Below are 19,161 nucleotides of genomic sequence, written 5' to 3'. Positions count from 1 at the left end.
CAGTTTGCCTTAGGAAAGGGTGTAATGTGGGAAATAGAGATAAGGGAACTCATGTTCTAGCACCCTATATCCTATATAATTGCTTAAACAAGAGCACAGCCCAGAACAGGTTTGCCAGATGTAGGGTGGTGCAAAATCAATCCTGTGTTTTAAAGGTAGGTTTATACAGCAAGATGAAGGAGGACGATGGCCAGGGTGGGCTCACCCCCTGCTAACTTTGGGTGAATAACACAGGTAACAACGGTAGGGAAGACGAGGTGGTAGAGACCTCAGCAGAGAGCGTGTACACAAGGACTGACGTTGCGGTTGCTGGGCTGCGCTAAGGCCTTGCCTCCGTATCTCCTCTATTCCTGTGACCCATGGTAGCTGGAGAGAAGCCAGCACAGGTATGTCAACTGATGTAACAGTCATACCTTTGTTTTGTTGTGTAGATGAATAGATAGATAGCAAGTAGTTAATGGATGGCAGTCCCTTCCCCCCACAAACGTCAGTCCTATCACTCACCTCCTCCCCCAGCAAAACTAGGCCTCAGGGACAGAGAAAGACACAAAGATTAAAACTAACCCATTGCTTGGAACTGCTCGGCAAAAAGGGCTGATAAGAGGAGGCTGAGATCAGGAATCAGATTTCAGGGGTAACAAATGAATAACTAGAAAACGGAAGGATGCCAAAAGGGTTATCAGAAGAGAGCGGGATGGTGAGCATGTCCCAACAGCTTCTCTTTTGAAAAAAAAAAAAGAGGAAAGGTGTTTCTCTTGTTGCAGTTACAGACACAGAAAGCCGTTCAGACTGCTTTGTACCCACCAAGGTCTGGAAAGATGAAAGCGGCTTCCCAGAGCTCTGGTGGAGACTTGTGGCTTGTGATCTTGCGCCTCTCTGCTTCCCTGCGGCTCGTGGTGCATGGCAAGTGTGTCTGTGCTGGCAGAGCCACGGGTGTTATAAGCCCCACTGCTTCCCGGTCTCTCTGAGAAAAGAGCGATTCGGTGAGTAGGTAGGGCTTGTGCAGCAGTCCCTGGTTCAGGCTAGGCAATGTGGTTTTGGTTTAGGAGCTCTCCTCACAAGAGCCTCCATAAAAGCAGCCTGAAAGTAACAGCCTGTGTTCATATAGGGAAGGAGCGTTGGGAGAACCATCTCCACCAATAGAGAGGACTAGGATTAGCAGCAGGAGCTTCACAAGGGCTCTGAAAAGGTGAAGTTGGTACCTCTGCAGACCTCACAGAAAGGTTGCGGTCACTGTCTGAAAGGTCGTGTGGTTGCCTTGCCAGGACATGGGCCACTCATACAGTCTTTGCCCTGGGGAGATTATCAAGTGACAGCAGCACAGTGGGTGAGAGGCATCAGGTAGTTTTCTCCTTTTTTAGGGATTTTTTTTAACAGTTACTGTGTTTCGGCACAGTGGAGATTGCAAGGGGTTCTTTAATTTGGAGGAGGAAGGCGGAGTGCTATGGCAAAGTTGCAAACCTACTCCCGAGAGCATACGCTTAGCGGGTTTCAGCCTGTTGTTTGGGTGATCGGGACAAAGCTAAGAAAGAGGCTAAAAGTGGGCGATAAAGCCCCAGGATACTGAGGTCCTTGTCCCTCCTGTCTGGCATGGGGTGACCTGGTCTGGTTTTTGATTCTATCTTTAAAAATAAAGGTAGGCCTGAAGAAAGACAGGAGGAGAGGTCTGCATTTGAGACTTAGTTTTCCCGTTCCCCGTGGGCCTGGCCACTTGCCCACTTGGGCACATAGTAATGAACACAATGTTGTTGATAGTAATAGTTTGGGGGCTATGCGAAATCAGCAGATGAGAGCCAGGAGAACCAGTTGTGAAGGTAAGCATAGACAGCTCATCAGGTGGCTCAGCCGCCGCCATTCGGAGGCACAGGCCCTCTCTGGAGAGGCTGTGGCAGCCGCGGCAGCCGACCGGCCCGTCTCTGGCTGCTCCTGGTGGCTTGGGCACGCTGGAGTCCCATCAGGATAGTCAGCCTCAGGTGGATGTCCTTTCCCCACATCTGCCTTAGCAGAGAATAGTCTTGCAAAGATGATTTTTTTTTCTGTTTAAATACTAGATTTGGAGCTGCCATGGGTTCTCTGGTTTTCAGCCTTTAACGCTGCTGTGTTCAAGCTTCTCTTCACAGACACCAAGGCAAGCAGCAAGTCTTTTCCGGGACGGAGATCTGTACTTATTCACACGATTCCAGAGCTGGGATTTTAAAAGCCCTACTGGACACAATGAGACTTGGGGTAGAACTGGAAAGTTAGACAGTTTTCCTGGCAGCTACTCTAAGAGCCACTTTTAGGCCTGTTTACATGAAAAAATTACATTGATATAGTCTTTTGGTTAGGGAGTAATTCTGTTTTTTTTTTTTTAAGCAATGTTTATAGTGGGATCAGACCTCATGTGAATGCAGTTATTCTGGTGTCAAAGTGTCTTATACCATACGACTTATTTCTCTTTCCAGTGACAGCTGTAGTGCTTTAACTATTCTGATCTACTTAAAGCTGCATAACCTTTGTATGTGGACGAGACTTCAATGCGAGAGGCAGCATCGCAGCACAGTGAGGTTGAACAGGAAGATAATTATAGACTTGCTTTCTATTGTTCTTATATAGTGCTCATGTGGATGCTTTCCACTCCAGCTGTGGCTCCCAGCCTGTCCAATCTTACTCTCCACTGGGATGTGGATCCCACAGGACGCAGGAACACATGGCATGATATGGGAGAACGGCTCACTTTCCGTTATGCCGTGACCATGGAGGGGCCAAGGCAGAGCTGTGCTTGCAGACTTTGTCTGTGCATGAAGCCAGAGATACGGTCAAATTTCCTCTTCATAGTCAGTTTTCTAGAACGAGGGAAGAGCCTAAACCCAAACTCAGATTGTTAAAGCGGCAGAATTTTAAGGATACTGGAAACCTGAACCTCCAAACATGCAGGCAGTATCTGTGCTTACGATTAATCAGATCTGTAGCAAACTCTACATTCAGCAATCATATTTCTTACTACCAGGTTTAGTCTGAGTTCTACTGGATAATGAAGCATTTGCTGATGTTGTGTGTGCTGTTTCTCTGTTAGTGAAATGAGGAAGGCTTCTACCCTTTGCTTTCTTTCTGAGCAGCTCATTATAATGTCATTTTGTTGTCACTGTAATTAATTGAGTAAATAAGAGTTTCTGGACAGCCCACATAGAAGTTTCTGGTCTCCAGCTATTGAGCACTACCAGTAAGTTCCCCCAGCACCATTTCCCTGGGAAAGAAATGCAGCGAGATTGGTTGAAAGTTTCTTTTCTAAGCTGAGAACTGAGAGGCAGAGTGCTTGCTGCCCTTGACACGCGACCAAAACAAAAGCAGCTTGGACACTGCAGGACCACACAGATGGTGAGTGAATGAGGAAGCCACTTCATCACTGTAATGCAGTCATGCCCTGCAATCTGAAGCGCGCGTTTTCTAGATGTGAGTCTCATGATCATTCTAATTAATGCAGCAAAGCCATGAGCAATCCTTCTGAAAACATAAAAGTTTCCAGAAAGTGGATGCTTATACAGTTAAACATACAAAAGTGCTCTCCTCTATTGATTGTGTTTTTTGTTTATGTAGCAATAGGATCATCACAAACCTCTGTTCTGTGTGTAGGACACAAAATGACTTCAGATCTAGCAACAAGAATGAGTACTGGCAATGCAGAGGACTGCAAACAGCGAAGCAGTATGTGCCTAAGGAATCTCACATCCTTGGGACAGCAATCACGATGCAAGCTATGGTGTGAGAGTACAGCTATCACGGCCTCGCAGGGTATTGAAGGCCGCATGAATGTGCACTGGTGTTTCCATGAAGTGTCAAGTTTGGTGTTCATATTACAGAGCAGCCATTTAGGCCATCTGCAGTAGCTCTCAACTCCCCTGTGCAAGCATCTTCCCTCTGCCAAGTACAAGCACAGGGAGCCTGACACTTCTCTGGAAGAGTTGGGCTTCTAGGCTTATGCTAGAGGTCAGTGTTGGGCTCTGTGCTTTTCCAGGCCATGGCAGCGCTGGACGAAAGGTCTGATGCTATTGTGTATGCACAGAGACACCGGGTAGGCTCAGCAGCTCAGTACCTTTGCTCAAGAGCAGAGTAACTATGCTTCTGGAAATCCCAGACTAATAGATCAATTCCTCCAAGTCCTTTCAGATGAGATTTCCAAGCAGGAAAATTTAGGGTGGAAGACCAGACATAACAAGAGCTTTTCTTAGGCTGTGTGTTATTCCTCCCCAGTAGTTTTTGACAGGCTCTGGGAAATGACTTCATAAAACCTTTCCCTGAGGTAAAAGTATTCCTGCAATGCAGAGATGCAGAAATCTGTGAGAGCCCAGTATGTCCTTCAAGACATTTCGTGCCCAATTGCATAATAACAGAAACATCTGAGGAATATGAAAAGCATTCATTAGGGCTTCATCCCCTGGCCAGCAAAGTTACTGTCAGGGATCTCACACCTGACCAGTCTTTATGATTGCACATTTAGATCTTCTATGATTCATCAGGTAGATAACAGTAGGTAGTAGCACACATATCATGAAGTGACTAGTAGGACTATCAAACTTTTTGTCTCACCATTTATGTGACAGTGGATCATCTATCCTTTTGTTATATGCATGTGGAAGAGCTAGTATGTTGAAACCTTTTGGCACTACAGTGACGTTATTAGTAGTATTACTACTCCTAACACTACTGCTACTACTACTACTATGTTAATGAGTCATATCATTAATATATTAAGAATGAATTATGTGCTGAAGGAATGTATGTCACATTGATTTCAAATGAAGGTCATCTGCAAATGTTATTCATGCCTTACTGTATTGTGGGGACGTATTTCCCTGCTTAGGAACTACTGTTCTAGAGAAATGTTTGTCATTGCTCCTGTTTTCCTAAAATTTTTCCATAGAATTGCAATCTGTTGAATTGTGCTGCTTATTTTGCTGTTGTTTTGGTTAGTGAAATAAGAAAGGAGCTAATTCTATATTTTTGAATCCCAGAATTTCTCATTGGTTTTGAAAGGAAAATGGAAAAATATAAGAAATACAGAGGTAGTCCTCAAATGTGCTCTTTTAGATAGTAGGCAAGAGGCAGGGAAACATGCCTGTTTCTGACTCCTGCAGTTTCAGAGAAAATTTCTAAAGAAGCTACTTTAGCTCTGTAATATACATAGTCTACATACAGTGGCCTGGACAATGCTTCTCCAGCGTGCGTTGTACAAAGCGATATTCTTCCAGAATACGATTTATATTTTGTGGATTGGTTTGAAATTTGATGCTATGATTTAATTTTTGGAGGAACTGTGTTCCCTTCCAGGGGAAGTTCTTGCTTAAGAGAGATAGAAGAAAAGAAAGGAGGAGAGGAGAAAGAAAAAAAAAGGAAAGAGTGAGAATGATACAGGTTACGATTGTATTACGTTACTGATTGCATAAACTGACAAAACAGCCTACTGTGACTTGGAGAGTTTAGTTTTGTACATTTTGGCAACTTCTTAAAGCAGAAAATGAGAGCAGTACTGTCAACAGGCCTTTTGATATTTCTCGATGTTTATACTACAGATGAAAGTGCATTCTGAATTAGGTTGGAAGGCAACAGGCCAGATTCTGACTTTGGCGACAAGAGATGATAAACACTGCAGATTTACACCCCCCCCCCCCCAGTAACAGTGGGTAGGAAAGGATTCTCCTAGTCCACAAAATGTGAGGTTTCACAAGTTATTCCTATTCTTTTTGAAAGATACAGGATCCTTAAAGGGTTTGATTTTTTTGTATTGCTACAATAAAACACTAGATAGCCACGTCACTCCCTTGGCAGATGAGAGACCCTGGGTCACGTTCTTGTTCTTTCTGATTCACTATTCTGGCCTCTGGGCTGCAGAATTGGTCTCACTGTTTCCAGCAAATATTTAATTACTTATATCCAGTGCGAAATGACTCCTACAGGAAAGCAACATCCAGGAATGGCCTCTTGCCTGGAGGTTAATATACCCCTCTTGGATTTAGGAGATCCAAGTTCAACTCCCTGATCGATGTCAGGCTTTCAAACGTAGGACTTCTGTGCTCCTGCTGACTGCTGAAACCATTGGCTGCTCTGGGCACATTTGTTTATGTATGTTTTGACCAGAAGTTTCCTTTCGAACCAGAAAAACCTTTCCCCAGTGGAAGTTTTACTAAAGCTGATATGTATAAACAACCCAAAAAAACCATGCTGGGGTGGGAGCAGAGATTTGAGCAGAATCAAATCTCTAAACAAATATGTATTATAACATGCCAGCAATTGAAATCTGGTTCTGTGCCACTGTAGCATTTTGTTAAGAGTTAATGGATGCAGCAATGAATTGTGATTATGACTAGCCAGCAAGAACGGTATCGGTCAGTCAAGTTCTGCCACCCTTACTCACGTGCAGTATTTCATTTCAGAGGCAGCTGTGGCTATCTAGCTGGGACCATCCCTGAACGGGTACTGTGCCCTGCTCCTCTCTGCCTCCAGCAGTGCTATTAAAGGAAGGAGGGAGCTGTGAATTCCCGCAGTCTTTGGTAAGGTACAACTTCCTTCCTTGCTCGCAACTAATGAGAAAGGTTTCACCTCTTCTCCAAACCTTCTTGCCTGTTTATTTATAGAGGCCAATATCCAGACAGTATGGGTAATGCTTCAAACCAGACTTGGACCTGGGACATAGGTTGGTCCAGCTCAGCTGCACAGTGGGGTTTTTGTTGGGTGGAGGCATCTCAGTGTCCTGCTCAGGACATAATATCTTGCCTCTAAATAAATGGTCTGCCCTGCAGGGTAAGGTGATTCTCGACAGGAGTGAGGCTGGTGGAAATGGGCTTATAAAAATATCTGGCCAGTGGAAGAAAATAACTACTGTTTTCCAAGAAGATGCATTTTTCTATTTTAATTTTTGTAAGGCTGTGATAAAATAAATGTTGTCTATGATGTAAAGCTGAAGGGTTGACCAGAACTTCCTTTGTGGTCAAGCTCTTTTTTTATTGATTGATTTTAAGTTCTCTAAATTTGTCCGGCTCACAAGTGCAGTGGTAACTTAAGTTATAAGAGAATGTTTGTGTGTCTTTAAGGAAAAATACAGTGACCCCACCTCCCCCTTGCCCTTCTCAACCTTGCAGGGAAACCTACCTTTGGCCAGAATACTTTTTCTCCCTCAGTGGAAATTGCTGATTAAATATTCAGGAAAAGAAGAACAATTAACCCCTCTAAACCCCCAAATCACAGGAATTTTTAATGAGAAACTACTGATTATTGGAATAGTTTGGTTATTTTGGCTGACAATGAGTTAACTTGAGGGGATAGGGTGTCAAAGCTCAAAACTTTAAGAGAAATGTCTTGAAAAAACCCATTTTTCTATTGATTAGAAAAAGGATTGGGAGAGAAAATTTCAAGCATATCTGCAAGAGCTGAGTTGGATGAGCAAAGCCGAAGCCATATGGCTGTGCCACTGAAAGGTGCATGAGTGTCTTCCATGCTTATTTTATTTTCTTTCTGAGCTGGAAATACTTCAGGATGTTCACCTTTTCGGTTGTTCCACATAGCAGCACAGATAGGAGGGTGTGGTCTGGGATCATTTGGGTGGTAGAGTTCATTCTTGCTACTCTTTCTTGATATTGTCACTGCTGTCGGACCCTTTGTGTCTGGCATCAACCGCTCTCTGCGCTTTTGAGGTGTATCTGTGCTTAGTTAGTGAGCAGGTGCCTATGCAGTGTGACAGGTTATGCACTTTTTGGGCTATATGGCTGGGTTTCCTGTCTGTGAAAAATGGGTGAGGGAGAAATGCTTGGGTCTCACTCAGCATCTGTGCTGAGGAACTCGCAAGTACTTTGGACTTCCTAGTCTGGATACCACCTTGGATAAATCCACATGTATAGAGAGATGGGCTATTGAGGCGAAGGAAATCATGGGGCAGAATCAAGGGCAGGCAATTTGCAGAAAGAAGGACTGGGGTAAACTTTCCCCTCTTATTACTCCACACTGGTACACACTGCTTTGCTACTGACTCAGCTTTGTTCTACAAAGTACGTGCAAGTCTTGTGTGTGGAAGTACAAAATAGGAAATGGCCAGGTGAGATGACCGGCTTATGGCAAGTCTGTGACCTGAACAGCAAAGCTGAGCTGAACTCCGTGTAATGAAGTCACAGAGTACTCAGTCCTCAAATAAAATGAAAATTATTCATCTTCCTTCAAAATCCATGCCTACTTACATAGCTAGCTTTTGAATATATATATACATGAATCTGGCTATATAAAGCAAAATCCAGATAAGAGAAAAACAAGCAAAATGAAAATGGAAGAGCGTTGCAAATATGTGTAAAATCTGCATGCTGTTTCTCTTCAGCTTCTATTCCCTGGACGCTTTGGCTGTTCCATTCATTGCTTAGGGACTCTCAGGCTTTTCCATGCTAGGGGATTGGTCCCCAAGGACCTGGCTGGGTCTTGCTTCTAGTTAAAGATTTAGAGAAGAGATAGATGTTTGCAATATGTGCAAGATTGGAGAGGGAACAGGTGGAGCCGCATTTTGATATTGGTTGAGTTTATTTACATCATTTAGGATGTAGACTTCTCTGCCTCATTTTCCCCTAAGGAAAAGAGATCCAGAGAAGTTAAAAGTGCTCTTGTGTATGATTGTAGTCAGTCAGCAACAGAATCGGCCATACAGGTTGCTTGTGGGGGTATATCTTGGTGTTGGCTCAGTTCAGCTGCTGTTGAGGTCAGTTTTTCCAGTGACTCTGTAATGGGAGCTGAGGTAGGCCATTCCTCATCCACATCCCAATTGGTGAGGGGCCCTTATAATGCCAGGAGTACAGCTTCAGAGTAAATTAGAAGCTCAGAAGACACACAAGGTAGTTTTCAGTGGCACTAGGGAAAACAGTTAACAGGAGGAGAAGAGATTTCTTTCCACAGACTTTAACTTTTAAGGGTATTTTGGCATGCAAGTTAACCTTTCCTTGGGTCTCTTGCCAGCAGGTGGGAACCTTTTAAAGTTATCCTTTTACTGAGAAGGGCTGAATCGTCTGCCCTAAAGCATCCCTTAATGCAATTAAAACCAGCAGTACTGCTTCTCCAACACTGGGGCCTCCAGTGGCCCGAGTTACTGGGAGGGGAAGCAGTGGCTCCTCTTTGAAGTCCCACCTACGTGAACATCAGTGGCAGGACTTCAAAGGGAAGCTGCTATTTCCTGTTGGAGCTCAGCCCTGGTGCTCAGCACTGCTAACAAAGCAGTCGGACTGGTTGTAAAGGCACTGATCCAGCAGAGCACTTAAGCACATGCTTAAGTCCCTCAGGACTTAACCGTGTGGTCTGCTGGGTTGAGATTCAGCTGGGCTGGAGATTGGACTGGTGGTTGGAGTTACATCTCCCAGGTCAAGATTTCAAGGGAAAGAGACATGTTTAAACTCCTTTGGGGAGGTGAGAGGAAGAGTGAGGAGAGGGTGAATATGCTGTGCTGAAAGAAACAGTGTTGGTATGGGGAGCGCGAGGTGTAAACTACCTTCCTGATGTCCCAGCACTGTTCCAGCAGCAGTTTGGCTTTGTTGATATTCAGCTTCTTGCACCTTTGCTAATGTCATCCACCTGGGCAAGGGGATGAGGTCCTCAGTTCCTCTGTGTTGAGTTTTTTTCACAAACAGCTTGATGGGTGCTGCAAAGCTGGCCTAGCCATTCATAACCCAATGACTTGGGGCATCGGGGTAGTGTCAGGAGGTAGAAATACCATGAGCAGTACTGCTGAATTTAGCGAACAACCTGGAGGCAGGCAGTGGGCTGTATAAAATAGCAGCAAATGCTTGTAAATCATCTCTTGAATTCAGAGCTAGCCTAAATCAGCATTGTTGAGTTTATATTTAAGGAGCTGCCCAGTTGAGCGTCTGGCCTAATAAATAGAGTTGTAAGGATGGGAGTCTATTTGCAAACAGGTAAGAAATGCTAAAGGCGCAATCAGCCTGCCCCATCTTTTGCTGAGTAATGTTTTATTTTAGTATTAGTTCCTCTGCTCTCTGTAGAGCTACTTGCAGAATAACGGATGGCAGAATTGGGACTTAGTTTCCTAGCAAGCATTTTTCAGGTAATTCACATAATTTGCACCAACTTATCCTCTCAGTTGTTGTCCTCAGGCTACAGATAGACCTTGTGGTTGTGATATGGAGCTGATCCACCGGTGCAGATGTGCCTAACCACACAGCTAACCTCGTTCTCAGCATCTTTTCACCTCAGCATTCTTCACCTCCTTTCCAGTAGCAGCGCAGCACGGCAGCTTCTCCCCCATCACAACCTACAAGAAGCCCCATGGTTGCCTTGTGTGCAGCCATTAAAAGAAGGCTGGGAGATGTTCCATGCTGGCAGCAAGGGAGTTTGCAATTGGAAAGGCCGCTCTTCTTTGCGGAACAGATATATCACATTAAACATGGTACTTTGTGGGCTGTGGGAATAAGTAGATGACAAAGCCTGAGAAATCCCTGTAGTTTCCAGGTTCTGCTCCCTGAGGTCTTCCTGTGCTTGGGATAGCATGGTGTGCCAAGCCCCGTAGCAGACTGCAGTCCTTCTCCACTTTGGTGTTCTCCCTCTAGGTTTGGAGTCCTGGGGGAACCCATTGCCTGCCTACTTGCTAATCCTCCATTCCAAGAAAGTGATATGAGAACAGTGTATTTCCTGGAGGTTGTGACCTGGGACAAACTGGGAACATCTTTATTCAGATCATGAAAACATCTAAAAGACTCTTAGGTAGCTGTGTTTAGATGTCACCAGCAGACATATACCTAGATATTCACATTCCCCAGAGCAAACTTCAGACATATCTTCAATATGCAGTTGCACACTACGTGGTAAGTGCTGACCAAGGCAGTACTCAGTTCTGTGCTGGCCTGCTCTGTTACATGCCCATAGTACTGTGGCACTGCCCTGAGAAGGTAATGTCCCTTTGCCTCTGATAGGTAGTTTAGGTGTAGGATGCTACTGCAGTGCTAATACAGGTGTTACTGTTAGTGCTGTATGAAACGTCTATGGCATATTTGTGGGCTCAGGTTGATGTCCCCGTTCTGTGATTTTGTGTGAAGGTCTATTTTGGAAGTACCTCCACTCAAAGCGTAGATGTGCTCTTCTTTGGAGGGGTAGGGTTGGATGGGCCAGTCTTTGACAAACATCAGCATGACTCATTGCTCACGCCTCAATGCTCTGCAAGGGGTTTTTGTTCCGGAAAGTGAGAGTGGTCGCTTCACCTGGAACTGAACATGGCAACCTTAGAGACTGTTGAAAGAGCTCAAACTCAGCTTTTTTGCACCTTGAAAATTCACTACAACTAGCTAATGTGATTTCTTAGAGCGGAAGTCTTGTTTAGTAGCTGAGGTTTGGAACTAGCGTTCAAGAAAGCTGTGTTTAGTTCTTGGTTCTGACACTCGGTGGCCTTGAGTAGTTCATTCAGTCTCTTTTTGGTCTCCCATCTGTAAAATAGGCTGATAACTCTTTACCTGTCTTGTTATTAGCCAGCAAGTTCCTCAGCTAAGCGATATATGTTATTACGTGTTGTATAGATACTAGCTTTGCTCTTGAACAGGATCCTCCTGTAAAATGAATAAATTAATGTTAATAACCAATCTAGACAGGACTGATCTTTGGAAGGATTTCTTCCAAAGGCTATTTAGATTCAAAGAAGGTGCATTTTGTTAATCTTCTTCATTTGTGTGGTTTCTACCCGTGGGTTAGTACTGAAAGGGTTTTATCCGATCCAGGGTGTACATGCAAATATTTCTATTTGAATAATACTGGAGAATAAATTTAGAAATGTTTAAAGAGGGTATGAATACCTCAATCTGCTAGGTGGAAAAATTACTACTTCTTGTGGGTAACCCAACCTGTTTAAGTTGCTAAAAACATACCTGACTCAAAAAAAAAAAAAAAGAAGGAATAGCTGAAAAGAGAGCTTTTTTAAAAAAACAACTCTCTTCATATTTCTAGTTTAATATTTCAGTATGCAACAGTACCTTCATAACTGCAGCTTTTTTGGGCAGAGGTGGGGGAAGTTAGAATATATTAAAGAACTCTGGAAACCACTTTCTATTTGTAAAACATGTTGTGTGTGTATCATAACACCTACAGTACTTGTAGCTCTGCCAGACTGTGCATTGACTGCCAGAATTTTCCTTGATAAATGACATTATACTACTTTGTGGGTATTGAAAACAAATATTTTGAGGGGAGGGAGCATTCTCATCCACAAAACATTCTTCGTGCTTGCAATATTCAATCATAGCATTTTATTTGAAAGCTGCTGCATTTTTCAGCTACCTAACATGAGTTGAAGGATGGGTTTAATGAATGTTTGTGTGCTCTACAACGGTTTATTGGTATGTATTTTTTGCAGTATAGCAGCCCCTAGGAGCTCTGGAAGAGATCAAGGCCTCATTACGCTAGGCACTGTATGATCACAGAGTAGAGGACAATAGTTGAAATTAAAAAATAAGGTGGTTATCTTCAGAAGTCCAGCCACAGAATAGTTTTCCCCCACCAAGCTGGTAATGGGAGGGATGCAAGACTGCTGGGCTGGGTGGATGGTGCTGAGCCTCCTGAGCTAGCGTGAGGTATGGCAGGTGAAGTCATGGGTGTTGCAACGAGGAACACCAATGTGGTAGCTGATGTCTGGTGCTGGCACTGAGGAGGTGGGAGAGGTGCATTGCTGCCCAGGTGTCCACGGCTGCTGCTGAAGAGGTTGGGCAAAGGCTACACTGTGCTACGAGACGCACATACACTGCAGATATCTCTAACCAATTAAGTACAAGTAGCAATAACAGTAAAGCAGCAGCAGATTAGACATGTCCTGAGGCAATACCCAGGGTCCCCCACACGCTTGTACATGCTGCATTGCCAAAGCTTCCCTGCTGCTAATCCCACAGCTAATTAGCTTCAAGCTCCTGCAGGTTCTATGGCAAATGCCCCTTCCCTCTGCAGCGCAGACCCGGGTGTCTCCATGGGGAAGCCATGGGGGAGCAGCAGGCTGTGGAGAAGCCTGCAGCAAGTTATAGCAGCACCTCCTTTCCTCGGTGCCTGGTCACCCTCTCACCAGCCTGCCCATCAAAGAAGAGGGCGCACTGGCAGCGCCTTCCCCATGGCCCACTGCCATTCAAGGGCTTGGCCTGAGAGCTCAGAAGATTTCCTTGCATTTCTTTATTGTGCAAATTGTTGGGTGATCTGAGAACACAAAAAGAGCTTTGGAAACCTTAGTATTGAAGACTTCTTCCACAATTTGAGTTTGAAAAATCCGAAGAAGCGTTTGGGTTGGCAGTAAAGATTTCTGAGCTGAAAACTATTTTGTTGGTTTTTGTTTACCAAAAATATTTTTTATCCCAGAAAATTGGGATTTCAGGCCAGTGGATTTATTGAAAAAGGAAAAAAATATTCACTGGAAGATACATATAACTAGATTAGCAACAGTCCAAGAAAAATGATCCTTCCTGCTCTGTGTAACTTTGCTGACCTCAGTAGGTCTATGCACATGGGTCACCTGAGAATACAAAACAGCATAAGGCAGATGCCAGGGTTTGAGGGTGATATGCAGATTCCCTTGCTGACATGAGACGAGCCCTGGTGGATCCCACCTTAAGAGCCTCCAGAAGAGGAGCGAGAAGAGGCAGGACAGGGTTAGAAGCTGCCAAAGGCTCCTCCATGCAACCGCGGGAACGGCCTCCAGTGGGCTAGTGCAGCTGCCTATAAAGTGAAGCTGCCTAAGGACTGCTCTCACTTACTCCAAGGCTAATGCCCTGAATGCAGCCCCAGACAGAGCTGTTTCTGTATCAAAGCTGGAGAAGAGCACAGAGAATTGCCCAATGCCCTTCAATTTACTGATGTCATCAGCACATTGCAAGCTGGATTTGCCAAGCAGAGAAGCGTAGACATTTGCTGACATTTTGTATTATGTTTCTAGTGGCACTCCTGTTTCTGTTTGGAATAAGAGCTGTGATTAAAATGTAAGCTAATTAGTATTTACTTGTTAAAGTCTACTTGCTTTTTAATCACAAGAGACAGTTGTGATCAGTTTTCACAAGTGAAAAGAACTAATGTCCTGTCAAAAACTATAATCCCCAGCTATACAATTTTCTGTGACTAGGGAGGCCTGTTGCTTTTTAGAGCAATTATCAGAGACAGATGATTAAAAACCAAAAAGAGAGAAGATGTTTTGGGGCCAGTTAGGAAAAATCTTTAGGAATTGACTCTTCTGCTTTTTTTACTTTCCTTCTAGAAGTGATATTATCTGAACTGGATGGGGTTGCTCTGGAAGCTTCAGGGCACATTAAAGGGTAATAAGAAGGGCATGGGGTGAGAAAAAGGTTGCTGCTGAGTTAAAGAGAGACACATGATAGCTCATCTGGGAGCAGAGAGTCAGGTTTAATAATGTCCTTGCTAAACGCAGTTAATAATTGAGGTCAGGGCCCTGGGTGAGGGTAATAAGAGGATAGTCTTCCATGTGCAGAGTGATGGTGGTAAGGACATGCTGTTCGCAATACATGAGTGATGCTGATAGCGAGTGCAGAGCAGAGTGGGGTTGGGTCTCTTGGGACCATAATGACAGCAGGTAGGGTTTTTTTTTGTCTTGTCTTTTTAAAATTGATTTGGTAATTGTATTGATTACAGAATGGGGGACAGCACAGAAGCCAACTTGCTTAGGGCAGTCAGCATGCTAGCTGGTCAGCTTTTAGGGGCCTGGTAAAAACCACAGCTTCTCTTGGTCCATCTTGCTGATGTGGTAAAGTACAGCTGGAACTGGGAACTAAAGAGCTATAAATATTTCCATCAGACCTACTAGTTTTAGGTGCGTGGGGGTCATTATGCCTTCCAGACATCAGAGTTCCTCCCAAAATCCAGTGTGGTCGTCCTCAGAGTGCTCTGGTGAAGGCAAGATTACTTTCTCCCTTGTTGTACAGATGAGAAATTGAACTATCAAGTAGCTGAGACACTTGCTAAAGTTATACAGGGAATATCTGTTGGAACAGAGTTATTAAGTTGAGCTTTAGGTTTTTCACTCTAACCACTGGTGCTGGTCAGGTCCCATATGTCTGTTATGCTCACATCATCTGTGTTGCCACTGACATGAAGAGTATTCCCAGAAATGCCAGCAGAGGAGTTTGTACAAGGTGTAGGAGACAAAATTTGTGAAGCTCACATTTGAAGGCATTGCTTTTTTGGTAACAAACGAAACCGAACTGTTAGAGTAGAATAAATGGTGCTTTGTAGCTACATTTAATTGTCATTCCTCTATGAAGACCAAACCTCTCTGAATCAAGGAGATAGTGAATAGCCCTTATCTGAAAGACATCAACTTGTATAACCTATTACTCCCTTTGCACGGCCTGCGCTTTGTGGCCCTGATGCTGCCACAAGGTGAGGGCAGGAGAGTGCCAGTTGGTTTTGGTAGGTCTGTGGACTGTGTGCTACCAGTCTGGTGCTTTCTCTGTGGTGGGATTTGAGCTACAGCCTTCTACGACCTGGCACAGCAAAAGAAAGTGAGTACAACCCATCACACTTTCTTCCACCTCATCACAAGGTTGGAGGGAAGATGGGAAAAAAACTCTCTGATTACAACACATGTATGTGCTTTGGCACAGAGGATGTGGTATAATTGTGGGCCAGAACTTTGCCATTCAGTGGTAAATTCCTGAAAAGTGTAATTCTGCAAACTTTAGCCTAGGAAAAAGCATGCTTCTCAGGTTTGCACAGGGAGGAATGGGAATACCCTGGGAGATTGGGTGCTGTGCTGAACCGGGATCACTCCCGTGGCTTTCTGTTGCAGCCTGGTGCCCTGGGCGCAGCATGAGCCTGGGGCCTTTGCTGCCCTGCCATTACCTGGGCGAGAGGGCTGCTTCCATCTAGGTAGAGGGTCTGGTCCAAGGACTTCCTCTTACCAGTCCATATATTGCCTCGCACAGTAGCAACACATTGTCTAGCACAGGAAGGGTCCTGTGACCTTCAGGGACTTCAGTGCCAGCAGTTAATAACAAGTCACAAATATCATACAAGTTTTCTGACCCTTCCCTCCTTCCATAGACTTGTATTCAAAGTATATGGTAAGGAGAAAAAAAGAAAATAGAAGAAATAGCTTACTGAATGGCCAATTTGCATTAGTTTGAGAGTCTTTGGCTGATAAAGGCCTAGTGGCAAATGAGAAATTTGGCAGAATGTGTGGGACTGGGACATTAGCACAAGATCTAGTAGACTAGTGAAGAACTAAAAATGCTTTAGGAATAAGTCATTCATAACTTATCATCCCAATAATCATTTCGTCAGTGATAACCACTTTTTAAAAAGTATTAAGCTGAACATGGCATGGACTTAAATTTTAAGATAAATTTGGGTCACATTCTGCCCGGTCTTGAGGTTGACTGGCAGAGAGGGGGATGGCGTGAAATGAGCCATTTCTGTGAGCTCTTTGTGCAAGGACTTGTGCTGCGCAACTCCCCAGGGTCCGCAGTGCCCAAGGGGACATCTGTAAGGGATGCGGCAATGTACAATTCCTCTCACATCTGAATGCTGCAGTTGTCCTGTGTTAGTAAAATACTTGACATAGCTTGTGGCTAGCTGGGCCTTCCACGCTCCCCACTCCCAACCATGGGTCCTGTGCGAAAAAATAGCATGTGGTCTGCAGAAAAATATTATACCGTGAGGTATAAGTTAATCTTAATTGCCGTGTTTCCTCAGTTTCTAGTCTTGGCTTTGTCACTGCAATAATATTCTTTTAATGTTGTTATTGTTTCTTACATATATTAAATGTTTTACAAATGATGGATGGTCAGGTCTCTCTGATGTTTGGTTGCAATGGCTCAGGTATGCATACTGCTAAAATATTAGCCAAAGGAGATGATTAAGAATTGGTGCGTACAACTAAGATAGATCGGGGGCTTCTGATCCTCTGGCTGGGTGTTCTCTGTCCTCACAGGCACTATTGGCACAGGTTATGCTGTTATACCTCTGCTAGGACTTTCTGCATTACTCCACTGCTCCCAGAGGAGAATCCATCCCCATTAGTAGTGACGGGTACTCCCCAAAATCACAGAGTCCTGATTGTCCTCCCTTTGCGATTCATTTGCCACATGTTTAAAAATGAATGTAGCTATGTGAATAAGAGGAAAAGTTCAGGCAGAGGAATAATTTATAATTCTCAATAATATTGCTTCTAGCTACTGCTCTATAGTGCCAGTTCCTGCCCAGCGTGGTTTAAGCAGCTAACAGCTATAAAAGTTTGTTGACCTGAGAGGCTTAGTATCAACCATAGCTACAGTCAAAGTCAATATGGAGGCTGAAAATCCAGTGCTAATAGAAAAATAGAAGTCAATATTTAGGATGTGAGTCAGGAACTTAAAATAGGAAAGTGAAACAGATGAGGGCTGTAGCTGCAAGAGTGCTGGAGGTGAAATGTTTAGATCCAAGGACCACTGCTGATTACTATCTTCCCCTCTAACAAGGTTGCTCATTCTGCTTCAGAAATTCATTTCCAGTGGCCAGGCCACCTCCCTGACCTATATTCCTCAGACTGCCATTACGTCAGAGCCTGCCTATTTGGGGTTATAAGTGAAACCCTCTGTCTTCTAGGTGAAATCCACAGATAATTATATGTGGGGCAAATATGGGCTGGGGCATGGAGAGGCCAGGAGAAGATTTTTACTTATATCTGTTTATACTGGAAAATCCCTTTTCTAAGCCTGTACTGTTAGTCCGTTGACGGGAGGGTAGGGGGGCACGGGGAAATTTCTCCCGCATACGAGGCGGTAGCTGAAGGGAACAGTGATTTCCCAGTGAGGATCTTCCAGCTAAGCATCAGGTGGAAAAGTAACTAGCCTTAAGTGGGGTTTTTCCTACTCAGGAGGGGCATGAGGAACTGAGAGCTCTTACCCACAAATGAAAATGATGTGGCCTTATTTACACTATTGAGGAATGGAGACCAAAGCCTGACCATGCTAATGATGAATTTGTATGCCTTTCAGTGAGGTGGTAATTAATTTATGCAACTTTTCTCGGTTTGGTTTAAATGGACCAGATCTCTAGCAGATGTGAATCTACCCAACTCCATTAAAGTCAGCGGAGCCTGTTTACTCCAGCTAACGGACTGAGTTCACATCTACCGGTATTTAAAGAAAATGCGATCTGCCAGCTTCTCCCAACACACTGACTTTGTAGCTAAGAGGGTTCCTAGGGAGTCACGCTGATATTATTTTGCTACTGTAACAGGACCCCATCGTATCCTCCTCCTACAGATGCGGTGACATTCCTTTGTTTTGGCTTTGATGTCATAACATTGTTTTCACAAACTTGCATTGATCTTGTTGTGACAAGGTCGAGTCCCATTGAAATCAGGAGGAAAATATTAATACCAGGGTCAAAGAAACCCAAGCTCCAAGCAGTAACTTCAGGCATATACTGCTCTCTGTATTTCTTGTATACAAAGTGCTTCAGCTAATGCAATTAGTCTATGGTGAAACGCTAGCTGTGGGAGAAAAAGAAATCCTCAAATGAGTGATTGCTGGGCAGGAAAGAATCAGATTCAAAGTCTGAACTGCGTTCAAAAGCAAGACCAGAAGTAGAAGGGAAATAAGTCTGACAAACTACGTTGCATTCCAACACAGTTGACTGGGAAAATGTTGAAACTATTTTTTGCTGGAAAGTAAGGTTTCAACTGAACAAATTCTTTCAAGAATTACTTCTGGTCTCCGTGTAAATGTTCACATTTTTATTTTAAAATTCAAATGCCTCAAACCTCAAATATTTCAGCTGAACCACAGTTTGATTGTAATATGGTTCCTGTTTCATGCTACCCCATCTGACTACTGTGAACCTCACCAGGTTTTAATTTGACATAATTTCAAACTTTTGTAACCTGCTAGCTTTACTGTAGTATCAATAGTGGATAGAGGAAAAACTCATTAGTTTTTCTTGACTGCCTAAGTACTCAGGCAGTGGGGCATGTCAGCACATCCTAAAGTATATGCATTCAGATATACAATCCCTGGTAGCTATTTAATGTACTATTTCAGATGCAGAAACTGAGGCACAGCGCGCAGCATGACTTGCCTGTGGTCCTAAATGAATCCTGTTGTAGAGTCAGCAAGTAATTGGAATGCAGTCTGATGCCTGAAGTAGAAAACGTCCAATCATCTCATAATCCCCTCTGCTGCAGCCCGATTT

General features: G+C 43.9%; 1 long non-coding RNA gene across 1 annotated transcript in view; it reads left to right on the top strand.

The window, feature by feature from the left end:
* LOC138066884 (uncharacterized) overlaps window positions 1-19,161 on the top strand; it is a 241,969-nt gene that overhangs the window by 201,417 nt on the left and 21,391 nt on the right. Inside the window, exon 8 of the long non-coding RNA XR_011140512.1 lies at window positions 6,411-6,527. This is a non-coding gene — a long non-coding RNA (uncharacterized lncRNA). The remainder of the gene's footprint in view (window positions 1-6,410; window positions 6,528-19,161) is intronic.

This window comes from Struthio camelus, chromosome 3 (genome assembly GCF_040807025.1).
Source record: "Struthio camelus isolate bStrCam1 chromosome 3, bStrCam1.hap1, whole genome shotgun sequence".
NCBI classification, from domain to species: domain Eukaryota; kingdom Metazoa; phylum Chordata; class Aves; order Struthioniformes; family Struthionidae; genus Struthio; species Struthio camelus.
This window is presented reverse-complemented; position numbering and strand designations above follow the sequence as displayed.